This window comes from Triticum dicoccoides, chromosome 3A (genome assembly GCF_002162155.2).
Source record: "Triticum dicoccoides isolate Atlit2015 ecotype Zavitan chromosome 3A, WEW_v2.0, whole genome shotgun sequence".
In the NCBI taxonomy this organism is placed as follows: Eukaryota; Viridiplantae; Streptophyta; class Magnoliopsida; order Poales; family Poaceae; genus Triticum; species Triticum dicoccoides.
The window spans coordinates 448,224,936-448,241,539 of record NC_041384.1 but is presented as its reverse complement, the minus strand read 5'-3'; positions in this window follow the sequence as shown (position 1 = coordinate 448,241,539).

Below are 16,604 nucleotides of genomic sequence, written 5' to 3'. Positions count from 1 at the left end.
CAGGCGGGTGCCGGCCCGTGCAGTGTCCTCCCTTCCCCTTTCATGCAAAGGGGGCAAGCGCAGCCGTGGAGTACTGAGGCGTCAGGCAAAGGTTGCCATTTCGGTGCAACGAGACCAAGACCAGGAGGACTACGAGACAGAGGTCACCGTGGAGCCCAAGACGGCGTCATCACCAGAGCTTTGCGCAGGCGAAGACTACTTTTGTCAGGATAGCTCATACTAGCTATCCACCTTCAAATTAGCCCGCCGTTGTTGGCTCCCTTCCCGCTCGATATTTGGGAAGAGGACCAGGGCCTCTATAAATAGGACCCGCCACCCACAGAGCAAGGGGGTGGGGAGCAGAGAAAAAGAAAGGATCAGAGAGAGAGAGAGAGAAGTGTGACTGAACTCCTCCCCACAGTTCATCGCCCCAGCCAAGAACAGACCCTCGCGAGGCTATTCTTCCTTGTATTGTTCGTCATCATCAGCCCAAGAGGCAATCCACCACACCACACACTGGAGTAGGGTATTATACCACAACGGTGGCCCGAACCAGTATAAACCCTGTGTCTCTTGTGTTGTCCTTTCCACAGTTTAGATCTTAGCGAGGTGGAGGGGTGCAGGTAGGTAGGAGGCGAAATCTCCGCGCGCGCCCCAGTGTTCGAACCTCAAGGGTCTGTCGAAACCCGAAATCCGACATTTGGCGCGCCAGGTAGGGGTACACCGGAGTTTTCTCTTCCGCCACCGCCATGGCTCGCCTCGCGATGGGTAGCGCGTCGCCCGCTCCGGCCGCCGGCGCCAGCGCGGGGGCCAGGGGGCTCCGAGCCCTGGCCCCAGCCCTGCAATGGGCACGGTGGCCGGACAAGCTCAAGCCAACGACACCGCCGCGCTACGGCGGCACGACAGATCCGCTTGCCTTCTTGCTGGAGAGCGAGGAGGCCCTCCTCGAAGCCAGAGGTGACGATAGGGTTGTGGCCAATTGGCTCCCCATGGCCCTCACCGGCGCCCCGCGCACATGGCCGCTCCACCTGCCGGCAGCCTCCATGGCTTCTCGGGAAGAGCCCCGCAACCTCTTCCCCGCCCATCGCACCGCGCCAACACCCCCGGTCATCGCGGACCTCTTGGGCAGCTCGCAGGCGCCACCTACAAGTCACCACGTCAAGCCGTTCATCCGCCGGGTCAGCGCCGCTTCCACGCGGCAGGGGGGCTCCCCTGGACCGGGCGGCGCCTGAGACCGGCCTGACCTTCAGCTTGGAGGACCACCCCTCCAACTCGGCCTGCTCGGGTGCGCTCCCCATGCTGTGCACCCCCACCATCTGCCAGGTGGCCATCACCAGAACCCTCATTGATGGCGGCGCGGGCCTCAGCATTCTCTCGGTCGAGGCCTTCAACCTCCTCTGCATACCCCTGGAACGGCTGCAACCCAGCCGGCCCTTCTCAGGCGTTGGGGGCGGTCGTCCAGCTCCTTGGGACAAATCCAGCTCCCAGTAACCTTCGGCACCTACGACAACTTCTGCATGGAGCTGGTCGACTTCGACATCGCCCCCATCGGCCTCCCCTACAACGCCATCCTCGGCTACCCAGCGCTGGCCCAGTTCATGGCCGCGACGCACCCGGCGTACAACCTCATGAAGATGCCCGGGAGCAGCGGTGTCCTCACTGTGCACGGGGACACCGGGGACGCGCTGCGGGTGCTCAAGCTCGCCTTCAAGACGGCGGAGCCGGCACAGCCCGCCGACTTGGAGACCCCCGAGCCCAAGGGGGCTGCACCCGCCAAGAAGAAACAGTCGTTCACCCAAGACAAGGCAGAAACCAAGCAGATACCCGTCAATGAGGACGGGTCCACCAACGCCACTTTCACCATAGTCCCCCACCTCAAACCCGAGCAGGAGGAGGCCCTGGTCGGGTTCCTGCACGCAAACAAGAAGGTATTCGCTTGGGAGCCTGACCAGTTGGCAGGGATCCCTAGGAGTGTAATCGAGCATCACCTCAATGTGTGCCCCAACGTGCGCCCTATGAAGCAGAAGGCCAGGCGGCAGTCCACAGAAAAGCAGGCCTTCATCGTCCAAGAGACCCGCAAATTAGAAGCCGTTGGGGTCATTCGCGAGGTCCGATACCCGGATTGGTTAGCCAACCCTGTCGTTGTGCCGAAGAAGGGAGGGAAGGAGCGCATGTGTGTCGACTTCACCAACCTCAACAAAGCATGCCCGCAAGATCCGTTCCCGCTCCCCTGCATCGACCAGATTGTCGATTCCACTGCAGAATGCGACCTGTTACGCTTCTTGGATGCCTTCTCTGGGTATCACCAGATCAAGATGGCGGTAGAAGATGTCGATAAGACAGCCTTCCTAACCCCGTGTGGGGTGTACTGCTACACATGCATGCCATTCGGGCTGCGTAACGCAGGGGCGACCTTTCAGCGGCTGATGCACATCACCTTGGGCCCGCAGCTCGGGAAGAATGTTGAAGCTTACGTCGATGACATTGTGGTAAAGTCTCGGGAGGCCAGGACCTTGATACAAGACCTGGAGGAAACCTTCGCGAGCCTCAACGCAGTGAACCTACGGCTCAACCCAGAGAAGTGTGTGTTCGGAGTCCCCTCGGGCAAGCTCTTGGGTTTCCTCGTGTCCCACCGAGGCATCGAGGCTAACCCAGAGAAGGTCAAGGCGGTGGAAGACATGAGCCCGCCAAAGACCCTCAGAGAAATGCAGAAGCTCACGGGGCGCATGACCGCGCTAGGGCGCTTCATCTCCAAGTTGGGGGAACGAGCGCTGCCCTTCTTCCAGCTAATGAAGAAAAAGGGGCCCTTCGAGTGGACTGAAGAGGCCGACAAGGCGTTCCAGGATCTCAAGAGATACCTGACCAGCCCACCGGTCATGGTGGCTCTGCGCCCTCAAGAGCCCCTGGTGCTTTACCTCATCGCCACTCCCTACTCCGCCAGCGCAGCTTTGGTGGCAGTCAGAGAGGAGCGCCGAATCAAAACCGTGGCAGCAGCCCGGGACAAGGCGGAACAGGGACAAGGAAGGCCCACAGAAACTGCCACCGCGGCTGAGGAGGATCAGCCGCTGCAGAGGGGCGCACCGGAGGCGGAAGAGGCCCCTCTCCCAGATGGCCAGTCTCAGGAGGCCTCATTGCCTCAAGAGGCGCCATGGTCTCCGAAGGGAGCACGGTACCCCATGCCTCAGAAACTCCTCCTCGCGCTACTGGTGGCCTCGCGCAAGCTGCGGCACTATTTTCAGGGTCACCCCATCAAGGTCGTCTCGTCATACCCCTTGGAGAGAGTGCTTAGGAGCCCTAATTCAGCTGGAAGGGTCGCTGAGTGGAACATAGAACTGCAAGCGTTTCAGCTCGAATTCAGCACGACCAGAGTCATCAAGGGGGCAGCGTTGGCAGATTTTGTGGCAGGATGGACGGAGGCGCCAGGCCTCAAGGCCGACGAGGATCGGTCCCTGTCCCCGGGAAGCAAGGCGCCAGAAGGCTGGGTCATGTACTTCGATGGGGCGTTCTCCAGGCATGGCGCGGGGGCTGGGGCGGTGCTTATATCACCCACTCAGGACAAGCTCTATTACGCCGTGCAGCTCTGTTTCCAGCAAGGTGAAAAGGTCTCCAACAACATAGCGGAGTATGAAGGTTTAATAGCGGGCTTGAAGGCCGCGGTTGCCCTGGGGGTGAAACGCCTCACTATCAAGGGCGATTCACAGCTCCTTGTCAATTTCTCCAACAAGGTGTACGAGCCGAAGGATGAGCACATGGAAGCCTACCTAGCGGAGGTCCGCGGGATGGAGAAGCAGTTCTGGGGGATGGAGTTGCAGCATGTGCCCCGTGGCACCAATCAGGAGGCCGACGACATCTCCAAACGGGCGTCCAGGCGGTTACCTCAGGAGCCTGGCGTTTTCGAGGAGTGGCTCCTCAAGCCCTCAGTCCAGCCGTCATTATCGAACACGGCTCAGCCCCGGGAGGAGCTCCCCCAGCCACCTGCCTCAGGGGCTCCGGCCTGTCGCCCAGCCTCAGGAGCACGCCTGCTCCTGACGATGGAACCTCAGGAGGCATGTTAGATCGTGGAGCTCTGGAGTTACCTAACGCAAGGGACCCTGCCGGAGAAGGAGGAGGAAGCGGAGCGAGTGGCACGCCAGGCCACGGCATACTGCATCAAGGATGGAGAGCTCTACCGGAAGCGGCCAAACGACATATCCCTGCACTGCATCTCCAGGGAGCAAGGGAAGGAACTGCTGGAAGATATACACGGCGGAGACTGTGGACATCATTCATCATCACGGACCCTCGTCGGCAAGGCGTTCCGCAGTGGGTTTTATTGGCCCACGTCACTCAATGATGCCGTCGAACTAGTGAAAGCTTGTGAGGCCTGCCAGTTCCATGCCAAGCAGATCCATCAGCCAGCAGCAGGCTTGCAGACTATCCCCCTTTCGTGGCCATTCACAGTCTGGGGGCTGGACATTTTAGGCACGTTTCCTCGGGCGCCCGGGGCCTACCGCTACCTCTACGTCGCCGTGGACAAGTTCACCAAGTGGGCTGAAGTGGAGGCTGTCCGCACCATTCCCGCGGGTTCCGCGATCAAGTTCATCAAGGGCATCGTGAGCCGGTTCAGGGTGCCGAATCGCATCATCACGGACAACGGTTCACAGTTCACCAGTAACCTCTTCAAAACATACTATGCTAACCTTGGAACGCAGATATGCTACGCTTCGGTGGCGCACCCCCGAAGCAACGGCCAGGCCGAGTGAGCCAATGCGGAGGTCCTGAGGGGCCTCAAGACCAGGACGTTCAAGAAGAAGCTGGAGGCCTGCGGAAGAGGTTGGTACGACGAGCTTCAGTCTGTGTTGTGGTCCATCCGCACAACCGCGACCAAGCCGACTGGAGAGACCCCATTCTTCCTGGTCTACGGAGCCGAAGCGGTCCTCCCTCACGAGGTTAGACGTCGCTCCGCGCGGGTCCTGGCGTTCGACGAGGCGCAGCAGGACGCCATGCGGGGGATGGACCTCGTGCTGGGGGAGGAACATCGCCAAGAAGCCGCGCTACGAGCGGCGAGGTACCAACAAGCACTGCGGCAATATCACTGCCGCAACATCCGCCCCAGAACTCTCGAGGTAGGAGACCTCGTGCTCAGGCGGGTTCTCTCCAGGGAGGGGCTGCACAAGCTCTCTCCCATGTGGGAGGGCCCGTTCAAAGTTGTTCATGTTTCCAGGCCCGGCTCCGCGCGCTTGGAGACTCAGGAGGGGGTGCCAGTCCAGAACGCATGGAACATCCAACACCTCCGGAGGTTCTACCCCTAAAAAGGCCCAGAGCCTGTGAAGAAGGCGAATGCCTGTGAAGCTATCGCATTTTGGAAAAGGCCCAGAGCATGTGAAGAAGGCAAATGCCTGTGAAGCTATCACGTTTTGGAAAAGGCCCAGAGCCTGTGAAGAAGGCGAATGCCTGTGAAGCTATCGCGTTTTGGAAAAGGCCCAGAGCCTGTGAAGAAGGCGAATGCCTGTGAAGCTATCGCGTTTTGGAAAGGCCCGGAGCCTGTGAAGAAGGCCAACGCCTGTGAAGCTCACCGCCCGTGACACTCTCACGTAATAATGAGTTGGGGCTGTACACGCCCTGGAGTCTCGGGAGCGCCGGCCTCAGGCCCTGGGGCTCCCTCCCACACCCAGTGGCAGCACTTAGCTCCGTGCTGGTGAGAAGACGTCGAAGACTAGATTAGGTGCCGGACGCGGCTTTTCATTTGCTTTCCGCAGTTGGCTTGTTCCTTCTAATTCGAAGTTTTAGTGAAGTTGTTGCCGTCTTTGGCTTGTGGTTCTTCGACTTTTCACTCTCCTGCCTCGATTTCTCTTGTGCAAGGCCTCGCGAGGGGGGGAAAGCCGAGCGCCCTCGTGAGTGTTCCTACCCTAGTCATTCAAAGGGTTCGCGACCTGGGCCCATTACAGGAGCACCCCTCCAGTCCGTGCCCCACGGGCACCGCAACACAAACAAAGGGGGCCTGGGTCGGTCGCCCACCACGGCCGGGGCCGGGAACTATCCACGCGCGGGCACGTACCCGGAAGGTTCGATAACGAAAGCAAAATGATGATTAACAGCAATAACCCAAACATGCCCTCGCGGGGCTCCACACTACTATCTTTGTTATGCAGGAAAAAGGAAAAGAAAGAACAAATCTGGTGCAGCTCGCCTCACACCGGCCCGCAGGGAAGGCCCGAGCTGCCTCCGGAGCTCAGGCGGACTCCCTCTCGCGCTTCACCAGGGCGCGACAGCGGGCGGACACGTTACCACCTCCCAAGCAGATACGACGGCATGGAGGCTGACCACGGCGCCGCTAGAAGAGTCGCCGCCTGAAGAAGAGCCGGAGAAGCTTGAGGAACCCTGAGCGCCGCCAGCCGCGCGAGCGCTGCCCTCTCCATCATCGCCGGAGCTGGGTTCCCAGCCGCGGTCGTCACCCTCGGGGCAACACCCTGCGCGGCGACCGTCTTCCCCAAACACCCTCACGTAGAGGGTGGCATCACCGTCGAACTTGAAGTGTAAGGTGCACCTACGGCTCAGGCCACGCGCGCGGGCAAACGTCTGCCAACCGCGGGCCAGGGACAGGCTCCCGGCCGCGGAGACCTCCAGTGAGACCCATGAGGCCCGGCTGCAGCAGCCGTCGGCCTGGAGCCAGAGGCCGCCCAGGGCGCCGGCCGGGAGCTCGCCAAGGAGGAAGCGAGGAAGTGGAAGCCGGGTGCTAGTCGGCTCCGCCGACCACACGACGAATTCCGGCAGCACTTCAGCAGCGCGAAAGTGCGGCCTAGGGGGACGCGCATCCGGAGCGCGCCCCCCGGCCGCAGCAATCCACCCGTTGCTGTGCTGAAGATCGCCTCCACGGCCGCGGGGAGCTACCGTGGTGGCCACAGGATGTTTGCGAGGGCGCCCTCGGCCGCGCTTGGGCGGGGGAGAGGCGGGCTCAACCTGGCGAGCCTTCCCCTTCTCTGCGGCCGAGAACCTCCTCAACGGGGCCATGAAGAAAAAGGAGAAGCAAGGGGGGATGAACTGGAAGGGCGCGCGCAGGTCCGTACTTATAGCTGGCGAGGGCCAACCAACGGCCCCCACGATCGCAGGTAATTATGACCCGCTTTGCATGCGGGGACTTGTCCAATCCGTGCAGTTGCCGAGGCGCCATGGGGAAGTGGAGGCGCCCACGTCCAATCAACCGCCACGCGGCACCCAAGGCCGCAGGCTGTTAGGGCCCGCGGCGCTTCGCTCTTGCCCTTCCGCCTCCCGGCACAGCCAAGTCCGGGCGCGCCTTGGGCCCAGAGGCTACTGTCGGCGTTCTGGGAACGGGGGTCCCCAGACTTTCCTGCCTGCGACCTGCGGCGTGGCTCAAAAGGGGGCCCAGCGCGGCCCATCTTCACCAACACAAACCCAAGACCCTCACGAGGGACCAAGCCTTGCGGGGCGGATGACACGGAGCTTCCTCAGGCACGGCCTCGTCAGGCTGGCTCACGAGGAGGCGGAGAGATCAAGGCGGGGTACCTCACGAGGTGCCCGTGACGCAAGCCATGACGACCAAGGGCGCCAGGCGGGTGCCAGCCCGCGCAGTGTCCTCCCTTCCCCTTTGGTGCAAAGGGGGCAAGCGTAGCCGCGGAGTACCGAGGCGTCAGGCAAAGGTTGCCATTTCGGTGCAACGAGACCAAGACCAGGAGGACTACGAGACGAAGGTCACCGTGGAGCCCAAGACAGCGTCATCACCAGAGCTTTGCGCAGGCGAAGACTACTTTTGTCAGGATAGCTGATACTAGCTATCCCCCTTCAAATTATCCCACCGTTGTTGGCTCCCTTCCTGCTCGATATTTGGAAAGAGGACCAGGGCCTCTATAAATAGGACCCGCCACCCACAGAGCAAGGGGGTTGGGAGCAGAGAAAAAGAAAGGATCAGAGAGAGAGAAGTGTGACTGAACTCCTCCCCGCAGTTTATCGCCCCAGCCAAGAACAGACCCTCGCGAGGTTGTTCTTCCTTGTATTGTTCGTCATCATCAGCCCAAGAGGCAATCCACCACACCACACACTGGAGTAGGGTATTACACCACAACGGTGGCCCGAACCAGTATAAACCCTGTGTCTCTTGTGTTGTTCTTTCCACAGTTTAGATCTTAGCGAGGCGGAGGGGTGCAGGTAGGTAGGAGGCGAAATCTCTGCGCGCACCCCAGTGTTCGAACCTCAAGGGTCTGCCGGAACCCAAAATCCGACAATTGAAGATCCCCAACTAAACATAGAGGACAGAAGCTGATCATTTGTAGAATCACCTGTAAAGCGCTCAGGCATGTCTGCTGGCCTGGGGAGATGAGCTATCGGAGTAAGCGCATACGTACAGAAGGGGAACTCCACCTCCATTCTAGTCCTCTCCACAAGCTCAGTGCGCTTTGTAAACTTTATCATTGAATGACCTTCCACCGGTCTAAAAACGTATTTCCTTGGGAAAACCAGGAACTTTCGGATGTCATAGATCTTCCCCTCTTCAATACGATCGATAAAGCTATCAACGTTCTTCTCTGGGACCTCAGCGTACATGTGATTGCCCTATCAATCGAAGGAGCAGAGTATAAGTAACCATATAAACAAGGATATGTAAATGCCCGTGGACAACGACAACCATTAAAAAGGGGCGTGGACACTATACCTGTGCATCCAAAAGGACCATATCTGTATGCTTGATAGGGCCGTGGTCAGTTCCACCATGATGCTGCCACAACCTAGAGACGTAAACACGAATGCACCAGATGGTGGTACCCTGGCGAAGCTGAGACAAAGGGCTAAACTCCATCTGTAAAAAGGAAACAGTAGTTTGAAAGGAGTGAGCATCAAGGAAAGCACATATAAAGCCGAAAAAACAGCAACGGAGGGTATCAAATGGCACACATTCACAAACTGACAATGATATAGAAAAGAACCTTGCATGAAGAAAAAAAATCATCTGCAAGATACAGCGATAGGGACGGACGGGAGCACACGAGACATGTCCCAAGTCCTGGGTTACAGGACAGGCACACTCAAAACACAACATCGAGCAGGACAAGAGAACCTAAGGAAACGACCAAAAGCATATTCACACTACAGGGCCAGCAAGTTTATCCGAAGCGTGGCAAAAGAGTATCACGATGAGTAAGGCAACGATATTAAATATGCACATGCAGTAGTGATTACAGACATGCTAATCAGGTATATTAGGAAATCATAAAGTGTTACAAACAATCCAAACAAAAGCAAAGGCATATGTAACCACTACAGGATCAACGCGAGAAAGATCAAAAGGAACTAGCCGGGCATAAACCTCGGGATAGACGATATTTCGAGTCTCAGACGTGCACTTCTCGTCTTTATCTTCTATAAGAAACTTAAGGGATTTCCTAGACGTGACGTGTGACACAGCAACATAAAGCTGCCCATGAGTAAACACAGGCTGCTTCAGATATATTCCAACAGAAGATAAGGTTTGACCCTGACTTTTATTTATCGTCATCGCATAGCACAATCTAATAGGAAACTGTCGTCGCTTCAAGATGAAAGGCCATTTGGTTTTCTTCCCTGTCAATTCTATTCTGGGTATGTAGACAACGTTTCCTATATGAGAACACGTCATAATAACAGCCTGAATCACACGATCAGCCAACTCTCTAACAATCAGGAGAGTCCCATTGCATAGGCCGTTGGCTTGACTCAAATTTCTAAGAAGCATGATAGGAACACCGGGTTTTAAGAATATTGTATGCTCAGGAAAATTTATCATAGAAACCGCATTCAAAATGTCTGGAGGATAAAAACATTGCTTTCTTTCACAGTATCAGCGGCTTCAAATATTGAGTCGCAGCTTAAGTACTCTCGACCACTCTGCGGCACAAGAGACATCACATAAATATTAACCTTCTCAGCCACCTCATTGGTTGGGGTTAGAATAGCTCGCTCACGAAGGTACCCAGGTTTTTCATAGTTTGCAAGAAAATCTGTATAAGTCGTCGAAACTATGGCAGAAATGTTATCTCCGTCAGTATGAATCAAGAGGTCATCAGGTATTTTTATCCATGTGGTTTCAGATTCTCCTTCCCTTTTGGTTGCTGGGAGTTTTCCGTTTCCAAGATCTAACACCCACTTACTAAACAATGCCATATCTTGCTGTAACATAGGATCCACACCAGGCATTGAGAGACGCATATTGATGGACAAACGCAGGACCAAAACAGATTTCCAAATAGGAGAATTTGTTATGGTTGCATCGACAATCTCTGGTCTAGACCCACCTTCAATAACAGGCAATATTTGTCTAAAGTCACCTCCTAAGACAACAATTTTCCCCCCAAATGAAACATTAGCAAGAAAAGGATCATCACAGGACAGAAGGTCACGCAAAGTTCGATCTGAGCACTCAAAGCATCTTCTGCTTGTCATAAGTGCTTCATCCCAGATGATCAAAGATGTATCTCTTATAAGATTGGCCAAGTGCGTGCCTCTTTTGATATCACATAGGGTGGTCTGGTCTATTAAAATAGGTATTTTAAATCGAGAATGAGCAGTCCTACCACCCGCAAGTAACAAAGCCGCAACACCTGAAGACGCAACAGTCAAAACAATTTTTTTGTCCCCTGAGGAGAGAGATTATAGCATTCCATAGAAAAGTTTTCCCAGTGCCACCATACCCAGAAACGAAGAAAACACCAAAATTTTCTTGTAAAACACAGTCAACAATAGTCTGGTAAGCAGCTCGTTGATCAACATTAAGCATCCCATGCAAAACTATAGCTTCCTTTGCAAGTTTTTCAGAGTCATACGACAGTTCCTCACGGATCAACCTATTTTCGTAGAAAGTCATTTCAAAGGATGTTTTAGGAGGGAGATTAAAGTCGCTTATCTGAGCCCCATTTTTAACAAACACATCAGCCAGCTCCTCAAGCAATAGGTATCTAAGTTGGTCAATTGGCATTTCATATTCAAGATTACCCATGGCAAGCCTAACACGATGTTTAATATCATCAGCAAGCGTAACCCAGTACCGCTCAAAGAACAATCTCTCATCCCTAACCCCACAATGAATAAGCATAGTAACAAACAACTGTCGAAGGCTTGGCACAAAACCCCAGATGGACGCTTCATCAAATGCACGGTACCATTCTAGATCATCACCCACTAAACCTCTAGCTGCGCATGCCTCTTTGAAAGTACCGTAAACAACACCCTCAAAGGTTCTAAGGTCTTCGTAACTCGTTGCTCCTTTTACAATCATAAGAAGCATCCGCAAGTAATATAACTCGCCACCTGTTGGGTGAACATAGTAAATGCGGCCTATCTTTTGGCAGCCCTCTCTAACATGCCATGACCTATCGGCACTATCCCACGTAAATTTAGTAGGGAAATCATAGTACGTCAATCCTAAACCTTCCTCAAACTCTAAATTAGCTTTGAACCACTCAGTGAGCATTGTTTTTCTTAGGAAGTGAGAATTAGTTATTGGTTCTAGATTTGCTTGGGCACTGAAACTAACAAAGTTCATATTTGGCAAATGAACAACCAAACGCTCAACAGAGGGAATCTTTCCATGTATAATAAAACCATATACACGCCACAAACCACTATACTCGCATATATACCTACAGCTTCGATATTCTTTAATCTCATCCACTCCATCAGAGGCAGAAGCATGATCATCATTGCTCTCAGCATTGGCTCTTTCAAAAACCACTTTTGAAAAATCTGGGCCTTTCGTGACATACTTAAATAGATATTTCATAACTTGTGTTTTGTTACACCACTCAACATTGATGTGCCCTTGAAACTTTTTAAGTAAGGTCATATTATAAGGAACAACATGTCCATTGTCAAGATAGTGACCATTTTTAAACACACGGTGCCTGCTGTCACGACGCCTATACAAAACGAATCCATTTTCATCTATGGTTGTCATATCCTGAAAACTCTTAGGGAAATGCTTAGAGAAGACACCTTTTTATACAAACACACTTATCATTCATGTCGCCACACGGTCCATGCACCATAAACTCAGAAACCAATGAATAGCCCAGTGGATCAACAAGAGGATCTGGGATCTCGGCACACACAAAGGAGTCAATGACATCTGCACTAACCTTTGAATGATCTCCCTTCAACCAAACAAGGATATGAGCATGTGGCAGTCCCCGTTTCTGGAACTCAACGCTGTATAGAACTGAAAAGCAAAAACAACAGCAGGTCAAAAAAACAGAGAAACACATATGAACTAAGCAGAAAATCTCAGAGAGCAGACCGACTGAAAGGGCAAAAGATAGTACCAGCCTTTATAGGACCATAGGCACGCCCCGACTTAATCGCATCTAGATATTCATCAAGTTTCATGCTAAAGACCCTAACAACAATGTCAGCCCTGTCACGTGGCTTTTGTCCAGGTTCTAACAGTAAGGCCTCAGCGATCTCAAGCCACTTTGGATTACATGTAAAAGTACTAAAAATATCAGGGGCACCATGCACTCGACAGATTGCAAGACCATCTTGGAAGTTCTCCTGAAAGTAATGTTTCCCACCAGTATGACTCGACGGGCAAATAGTTTTTTTCCCAACAGACCAGCCATTGACATAACCCTGGCCAACTGCATCTCTAACACCCTGCATATGCTCAGATCGAAAATCATCCTGGTGCCTAAGTATGTAGCAAAGTCGCTGCTCATCAATGCAAGCGCGACAGTCAACAACAATTTGTGAAGACAAAGACCCATAACATAAGTAAGGATTTGGCTGTTCCAGGCGATAATGACATGCATAACAGTAATAGTCCTGCATAGTAACTCTACCCCTGGTCTTTTCCCCGGCCCGCAATCCTTTATATGGAACATCAATTTGGAAACCTCTCTCACCATACGGGAACAACAGTGGATACTGTAATGGCATATAGGCTGGATGCAAATAATTAATTTGCTGCAGCCCTTCAACCCTATCATGTATCATGATATCTCGAGAAGATGCGTCTAAAGTAAAATCACCAACAACCAGGGCCGCCAGCTCATTAGCCGTGGGCAGGTTATACTGTGGACCATCACCTTCACCAGGCGCAGTGATCCTAATAGCTATACGCTCAGCTAGATGCTCCTCTAACCTCTCTTTAGCCATCCTAAACTTCTTAACCAAAGAATTGTTCTGGTCAAGCATATCCTTTAAACCCTCCACAATAGAACGATCTAACTGTCCTGAGGAAGTACCATCTACATTGACTGCATTCATCCTATGATCCACTTCATTAGCAGTGTCATAAATATACATCTCAGCGAATTAGGCGACTCATCTTTCAATGGCAAAAGAGAACCAATACGATGATGGACCTGACCACAAATCTTGTAAAGGTTAGGACCCCGCGTACCCTCTAACGAACGATCAATGGTCGCCCCATAGATGTAAATGCAAACATGCAATTGTATTGTCGTATCTTAGTCAGGAATTGCTTGGAAACACGATCACCATCATAAGATAACAAGCGATTCAACAAAGCGGGTGGTTCCTTGAAGGGTTTAACAACGACTTTTCCACCTTTGCAACAAAGATTATAAACGATTTTACGTTGCACCCATGAAGAAGACGACTTGACCCTCTCCTCAAACCAAAAAGAGGCCTTACAATGCGGGCATTGATACTCGGGAGGACCATGGTAGGACCTGTCCTTATAGGACGCTACAGAAAATGCAATACTCAGAGGCCAGCCATCATAAGAAAAGGAGAAAGCACAATTATCAGGAACCTAACACCTAGTACCTTTGAGATTGTCAACAACCTCGGCAGGAAACCCGGTCCAATCAGCTGGCAACTCATCTGGTAACCCATCTATAAACCCAAGATCTACAGACGTGTTTGTTGTGAGAAACAACACCCGAAACATACCAACCAAACAAAATAAATATGCACCCAGGAACATGCAGACCAGCACCTGTAACACCGTGGCGATGAAGGGTCCTAAGTAACTTACGCCTTTTTCGGTTTCTAGCCGACATGGCAGGAGTGAGAACAGGGAACCAGCCATCCCCTGGGAAACCGACAGAGCCAACACAAGTGAACACGTGCATACCAAACAAAACATAAACAAACAACCACACAAGACAACATACTCTTTCTCTTACGAACACCCAGAGCACCAACAACAGGAGCATGTAACACACGGCGACGACGAGCCATCACCAACAATGAGCAAACATGAATGCAAGTACTGCATGTTGAGATAAAACAACAGCAAAGGCAGAAGATGTAAACACAGACAAATGCCAAAGAGGAGCAACCTAGATAGGATGATTAATCAAAGAACCCTCAATTAATGACAAAGTTGAATTGTTTATTACAGAGATCCCTAATAGAACACTATAATAATTCTGACACAGACTACCCACACTCTCCTAACCAGCCCCTATAACTCATGAACTGAACCAACCAACTGCGAATACAACAGCTGGAGCTGAACACTCGCATTTACACCAGCGGTGTTCCTCTGTCCACCTGAATGCACCAAAGGCCAGGTAGACCGAGCAAGCGCGCCTGCAAGCACCACAGCCGACTGCGCAACACCTTTATATGCTAGCATGCTCTCATAATTGTAATCCGCAATAACAAAGCCATAAACGCCCTGTAAAAACCGGACCGCCTGATAAGCAGCCTGATCGTATAAAGAGGAGCAGCCGTCAAACGAATTGCCCCAGAAAAAATGTGTTTGGCACCGTACTACATCTTCCCTAACAAGAACATCGATCTCAACCCCTCCAAGTAGAGAACCATCAGATGCCACCTCTCGAACATATGAATGGAACGGCAGTCGACAGTAGCTCGCAACAGCCTCAAACAGAGGCACACACGAAGAACGCAGGATAAACATGCCTGTAGTAATGACACATTAAGGAAAACTGAGAAAATACCGACGCACACCATACAAAGGGACAAACGCATGAGCATATATACTGAAGGAAATGAAAATTAATCTCATAACCAACAACAGGAAATCAATTTGGTTATAGCTTACCGTGCGAAGCAACCAACAACACCACCATGTTACAGGGCCTATCAACACGGCCGGCTCGAAGAAATAACCTCTAGAATGAAACAACCTGCAAAACAGAGAGTAGAAGACAGGCAAACCATCAACAAAGGCAACACCCAAATGAAAGAGGCAACATAACAAACATATATGAAAGTGAACCTAAAAAAACACCTGGAAACACAATCCACCGAACCCATACCAAACACTCTTCCCAATCAGTGAGACGAGCCACACAACCTTCAATAGGCCGAACACAAACGACAATGACATAAAAGCAAGGCAGGACCAAGCCATACCAACCCCAAATCAATGATATGAGCTATACAATCCTGAACAGGGCTAAACAGAAACAATAGTGAACTAAACAATCCTCAGCAAGGCTCAACATAAACAACAATGAATTCAAACAAGGCAGGACCAAGTCATATTAACCCAGCCAGACCACACTGCCCAACACAAGATCATGAAGATGCCATGCTTCTCCATTTTTTCAGAAGGCCATTGGACGAATCCACACAGCAGGTTGATCCACATGGGACACATTCCAGCAGACAAACCCAAAAGGCACATGCCAGCATGAACCTATGCCTAAACAAACCCAAAAGGCACATGCCAACATACATCCCTGGCTTCCTGAACACAACCCCACATACAAAACAACAAACTCTTTAGTGATCTAGCTAGACCTCGCCAAATCCATGGACATGAAACAAACAAAAATCCCCTACAGAGGAACTAACCAAGGGGCCCAGCAAAGCTAAAGATAAGTAAGTCTAAAGCAGATCTTCCCCCAACCCCCTAATAAGTAAAAGGGCAGGTACCTGACAAAATTCGAAAGGAAACAAAAGTTGGTAGAAAACCACCAACAAACAAATCCTATGAACCCAGACAAAGCCAAGCACCTAATGCAGTGGTAAAACAAACATCCATTCACCAGGAACCTATCCAGAGTAGCAAGATCCAAAAAAGCAGTAAAAGACACACACCTATCACCTATCACCAGGCAAACAAGACAAAAGCAAGAACAACTAAAATCCACTCAGAGACAAAGAGCACACTGCACACGAACAACACACGAACACACCCGACCGATAGGCGTGCCACAACGAGCCAACCAGCACACACACACATATGCACAAGAGTCAAACAAGACGCAAAAAAAGGCCTATCAACAAAGAGAAAGGGAAAGTGCAATGGACCTGCAGATCCTTGGAGCAAGACGCGAAGACCAGCATGCAAACGAGGACGAGCAGGTTCGCTGACCAAGTAGGAGCAACTGCAAAGAACATTGCAGCCGTCAGAAACATCAAAAGCCCATCTCGGCTGAAGAAGACCACATGGCTCGGGACAAAAGCAAAATTTACCCGAAGGTCAAAGAACGGTGCAGCGGATCCAGGCCCAGCGAAGAGAACAGCGGATCTGCAACCAACACACACCCCAGATCCAAAATTGGTCATACACGATAGATCGAGCGGAGAAAAGAGGAGAGAACCAAGAGGAGAACCACCTTAGCCGGCGTCACCGCAGCGCGCCACCATCGGAGCCCGTCGGCGACCAACCCCGCAGATCGAAGAACGGTGCAGCGGACCCAGGCCCAACGAAGAGG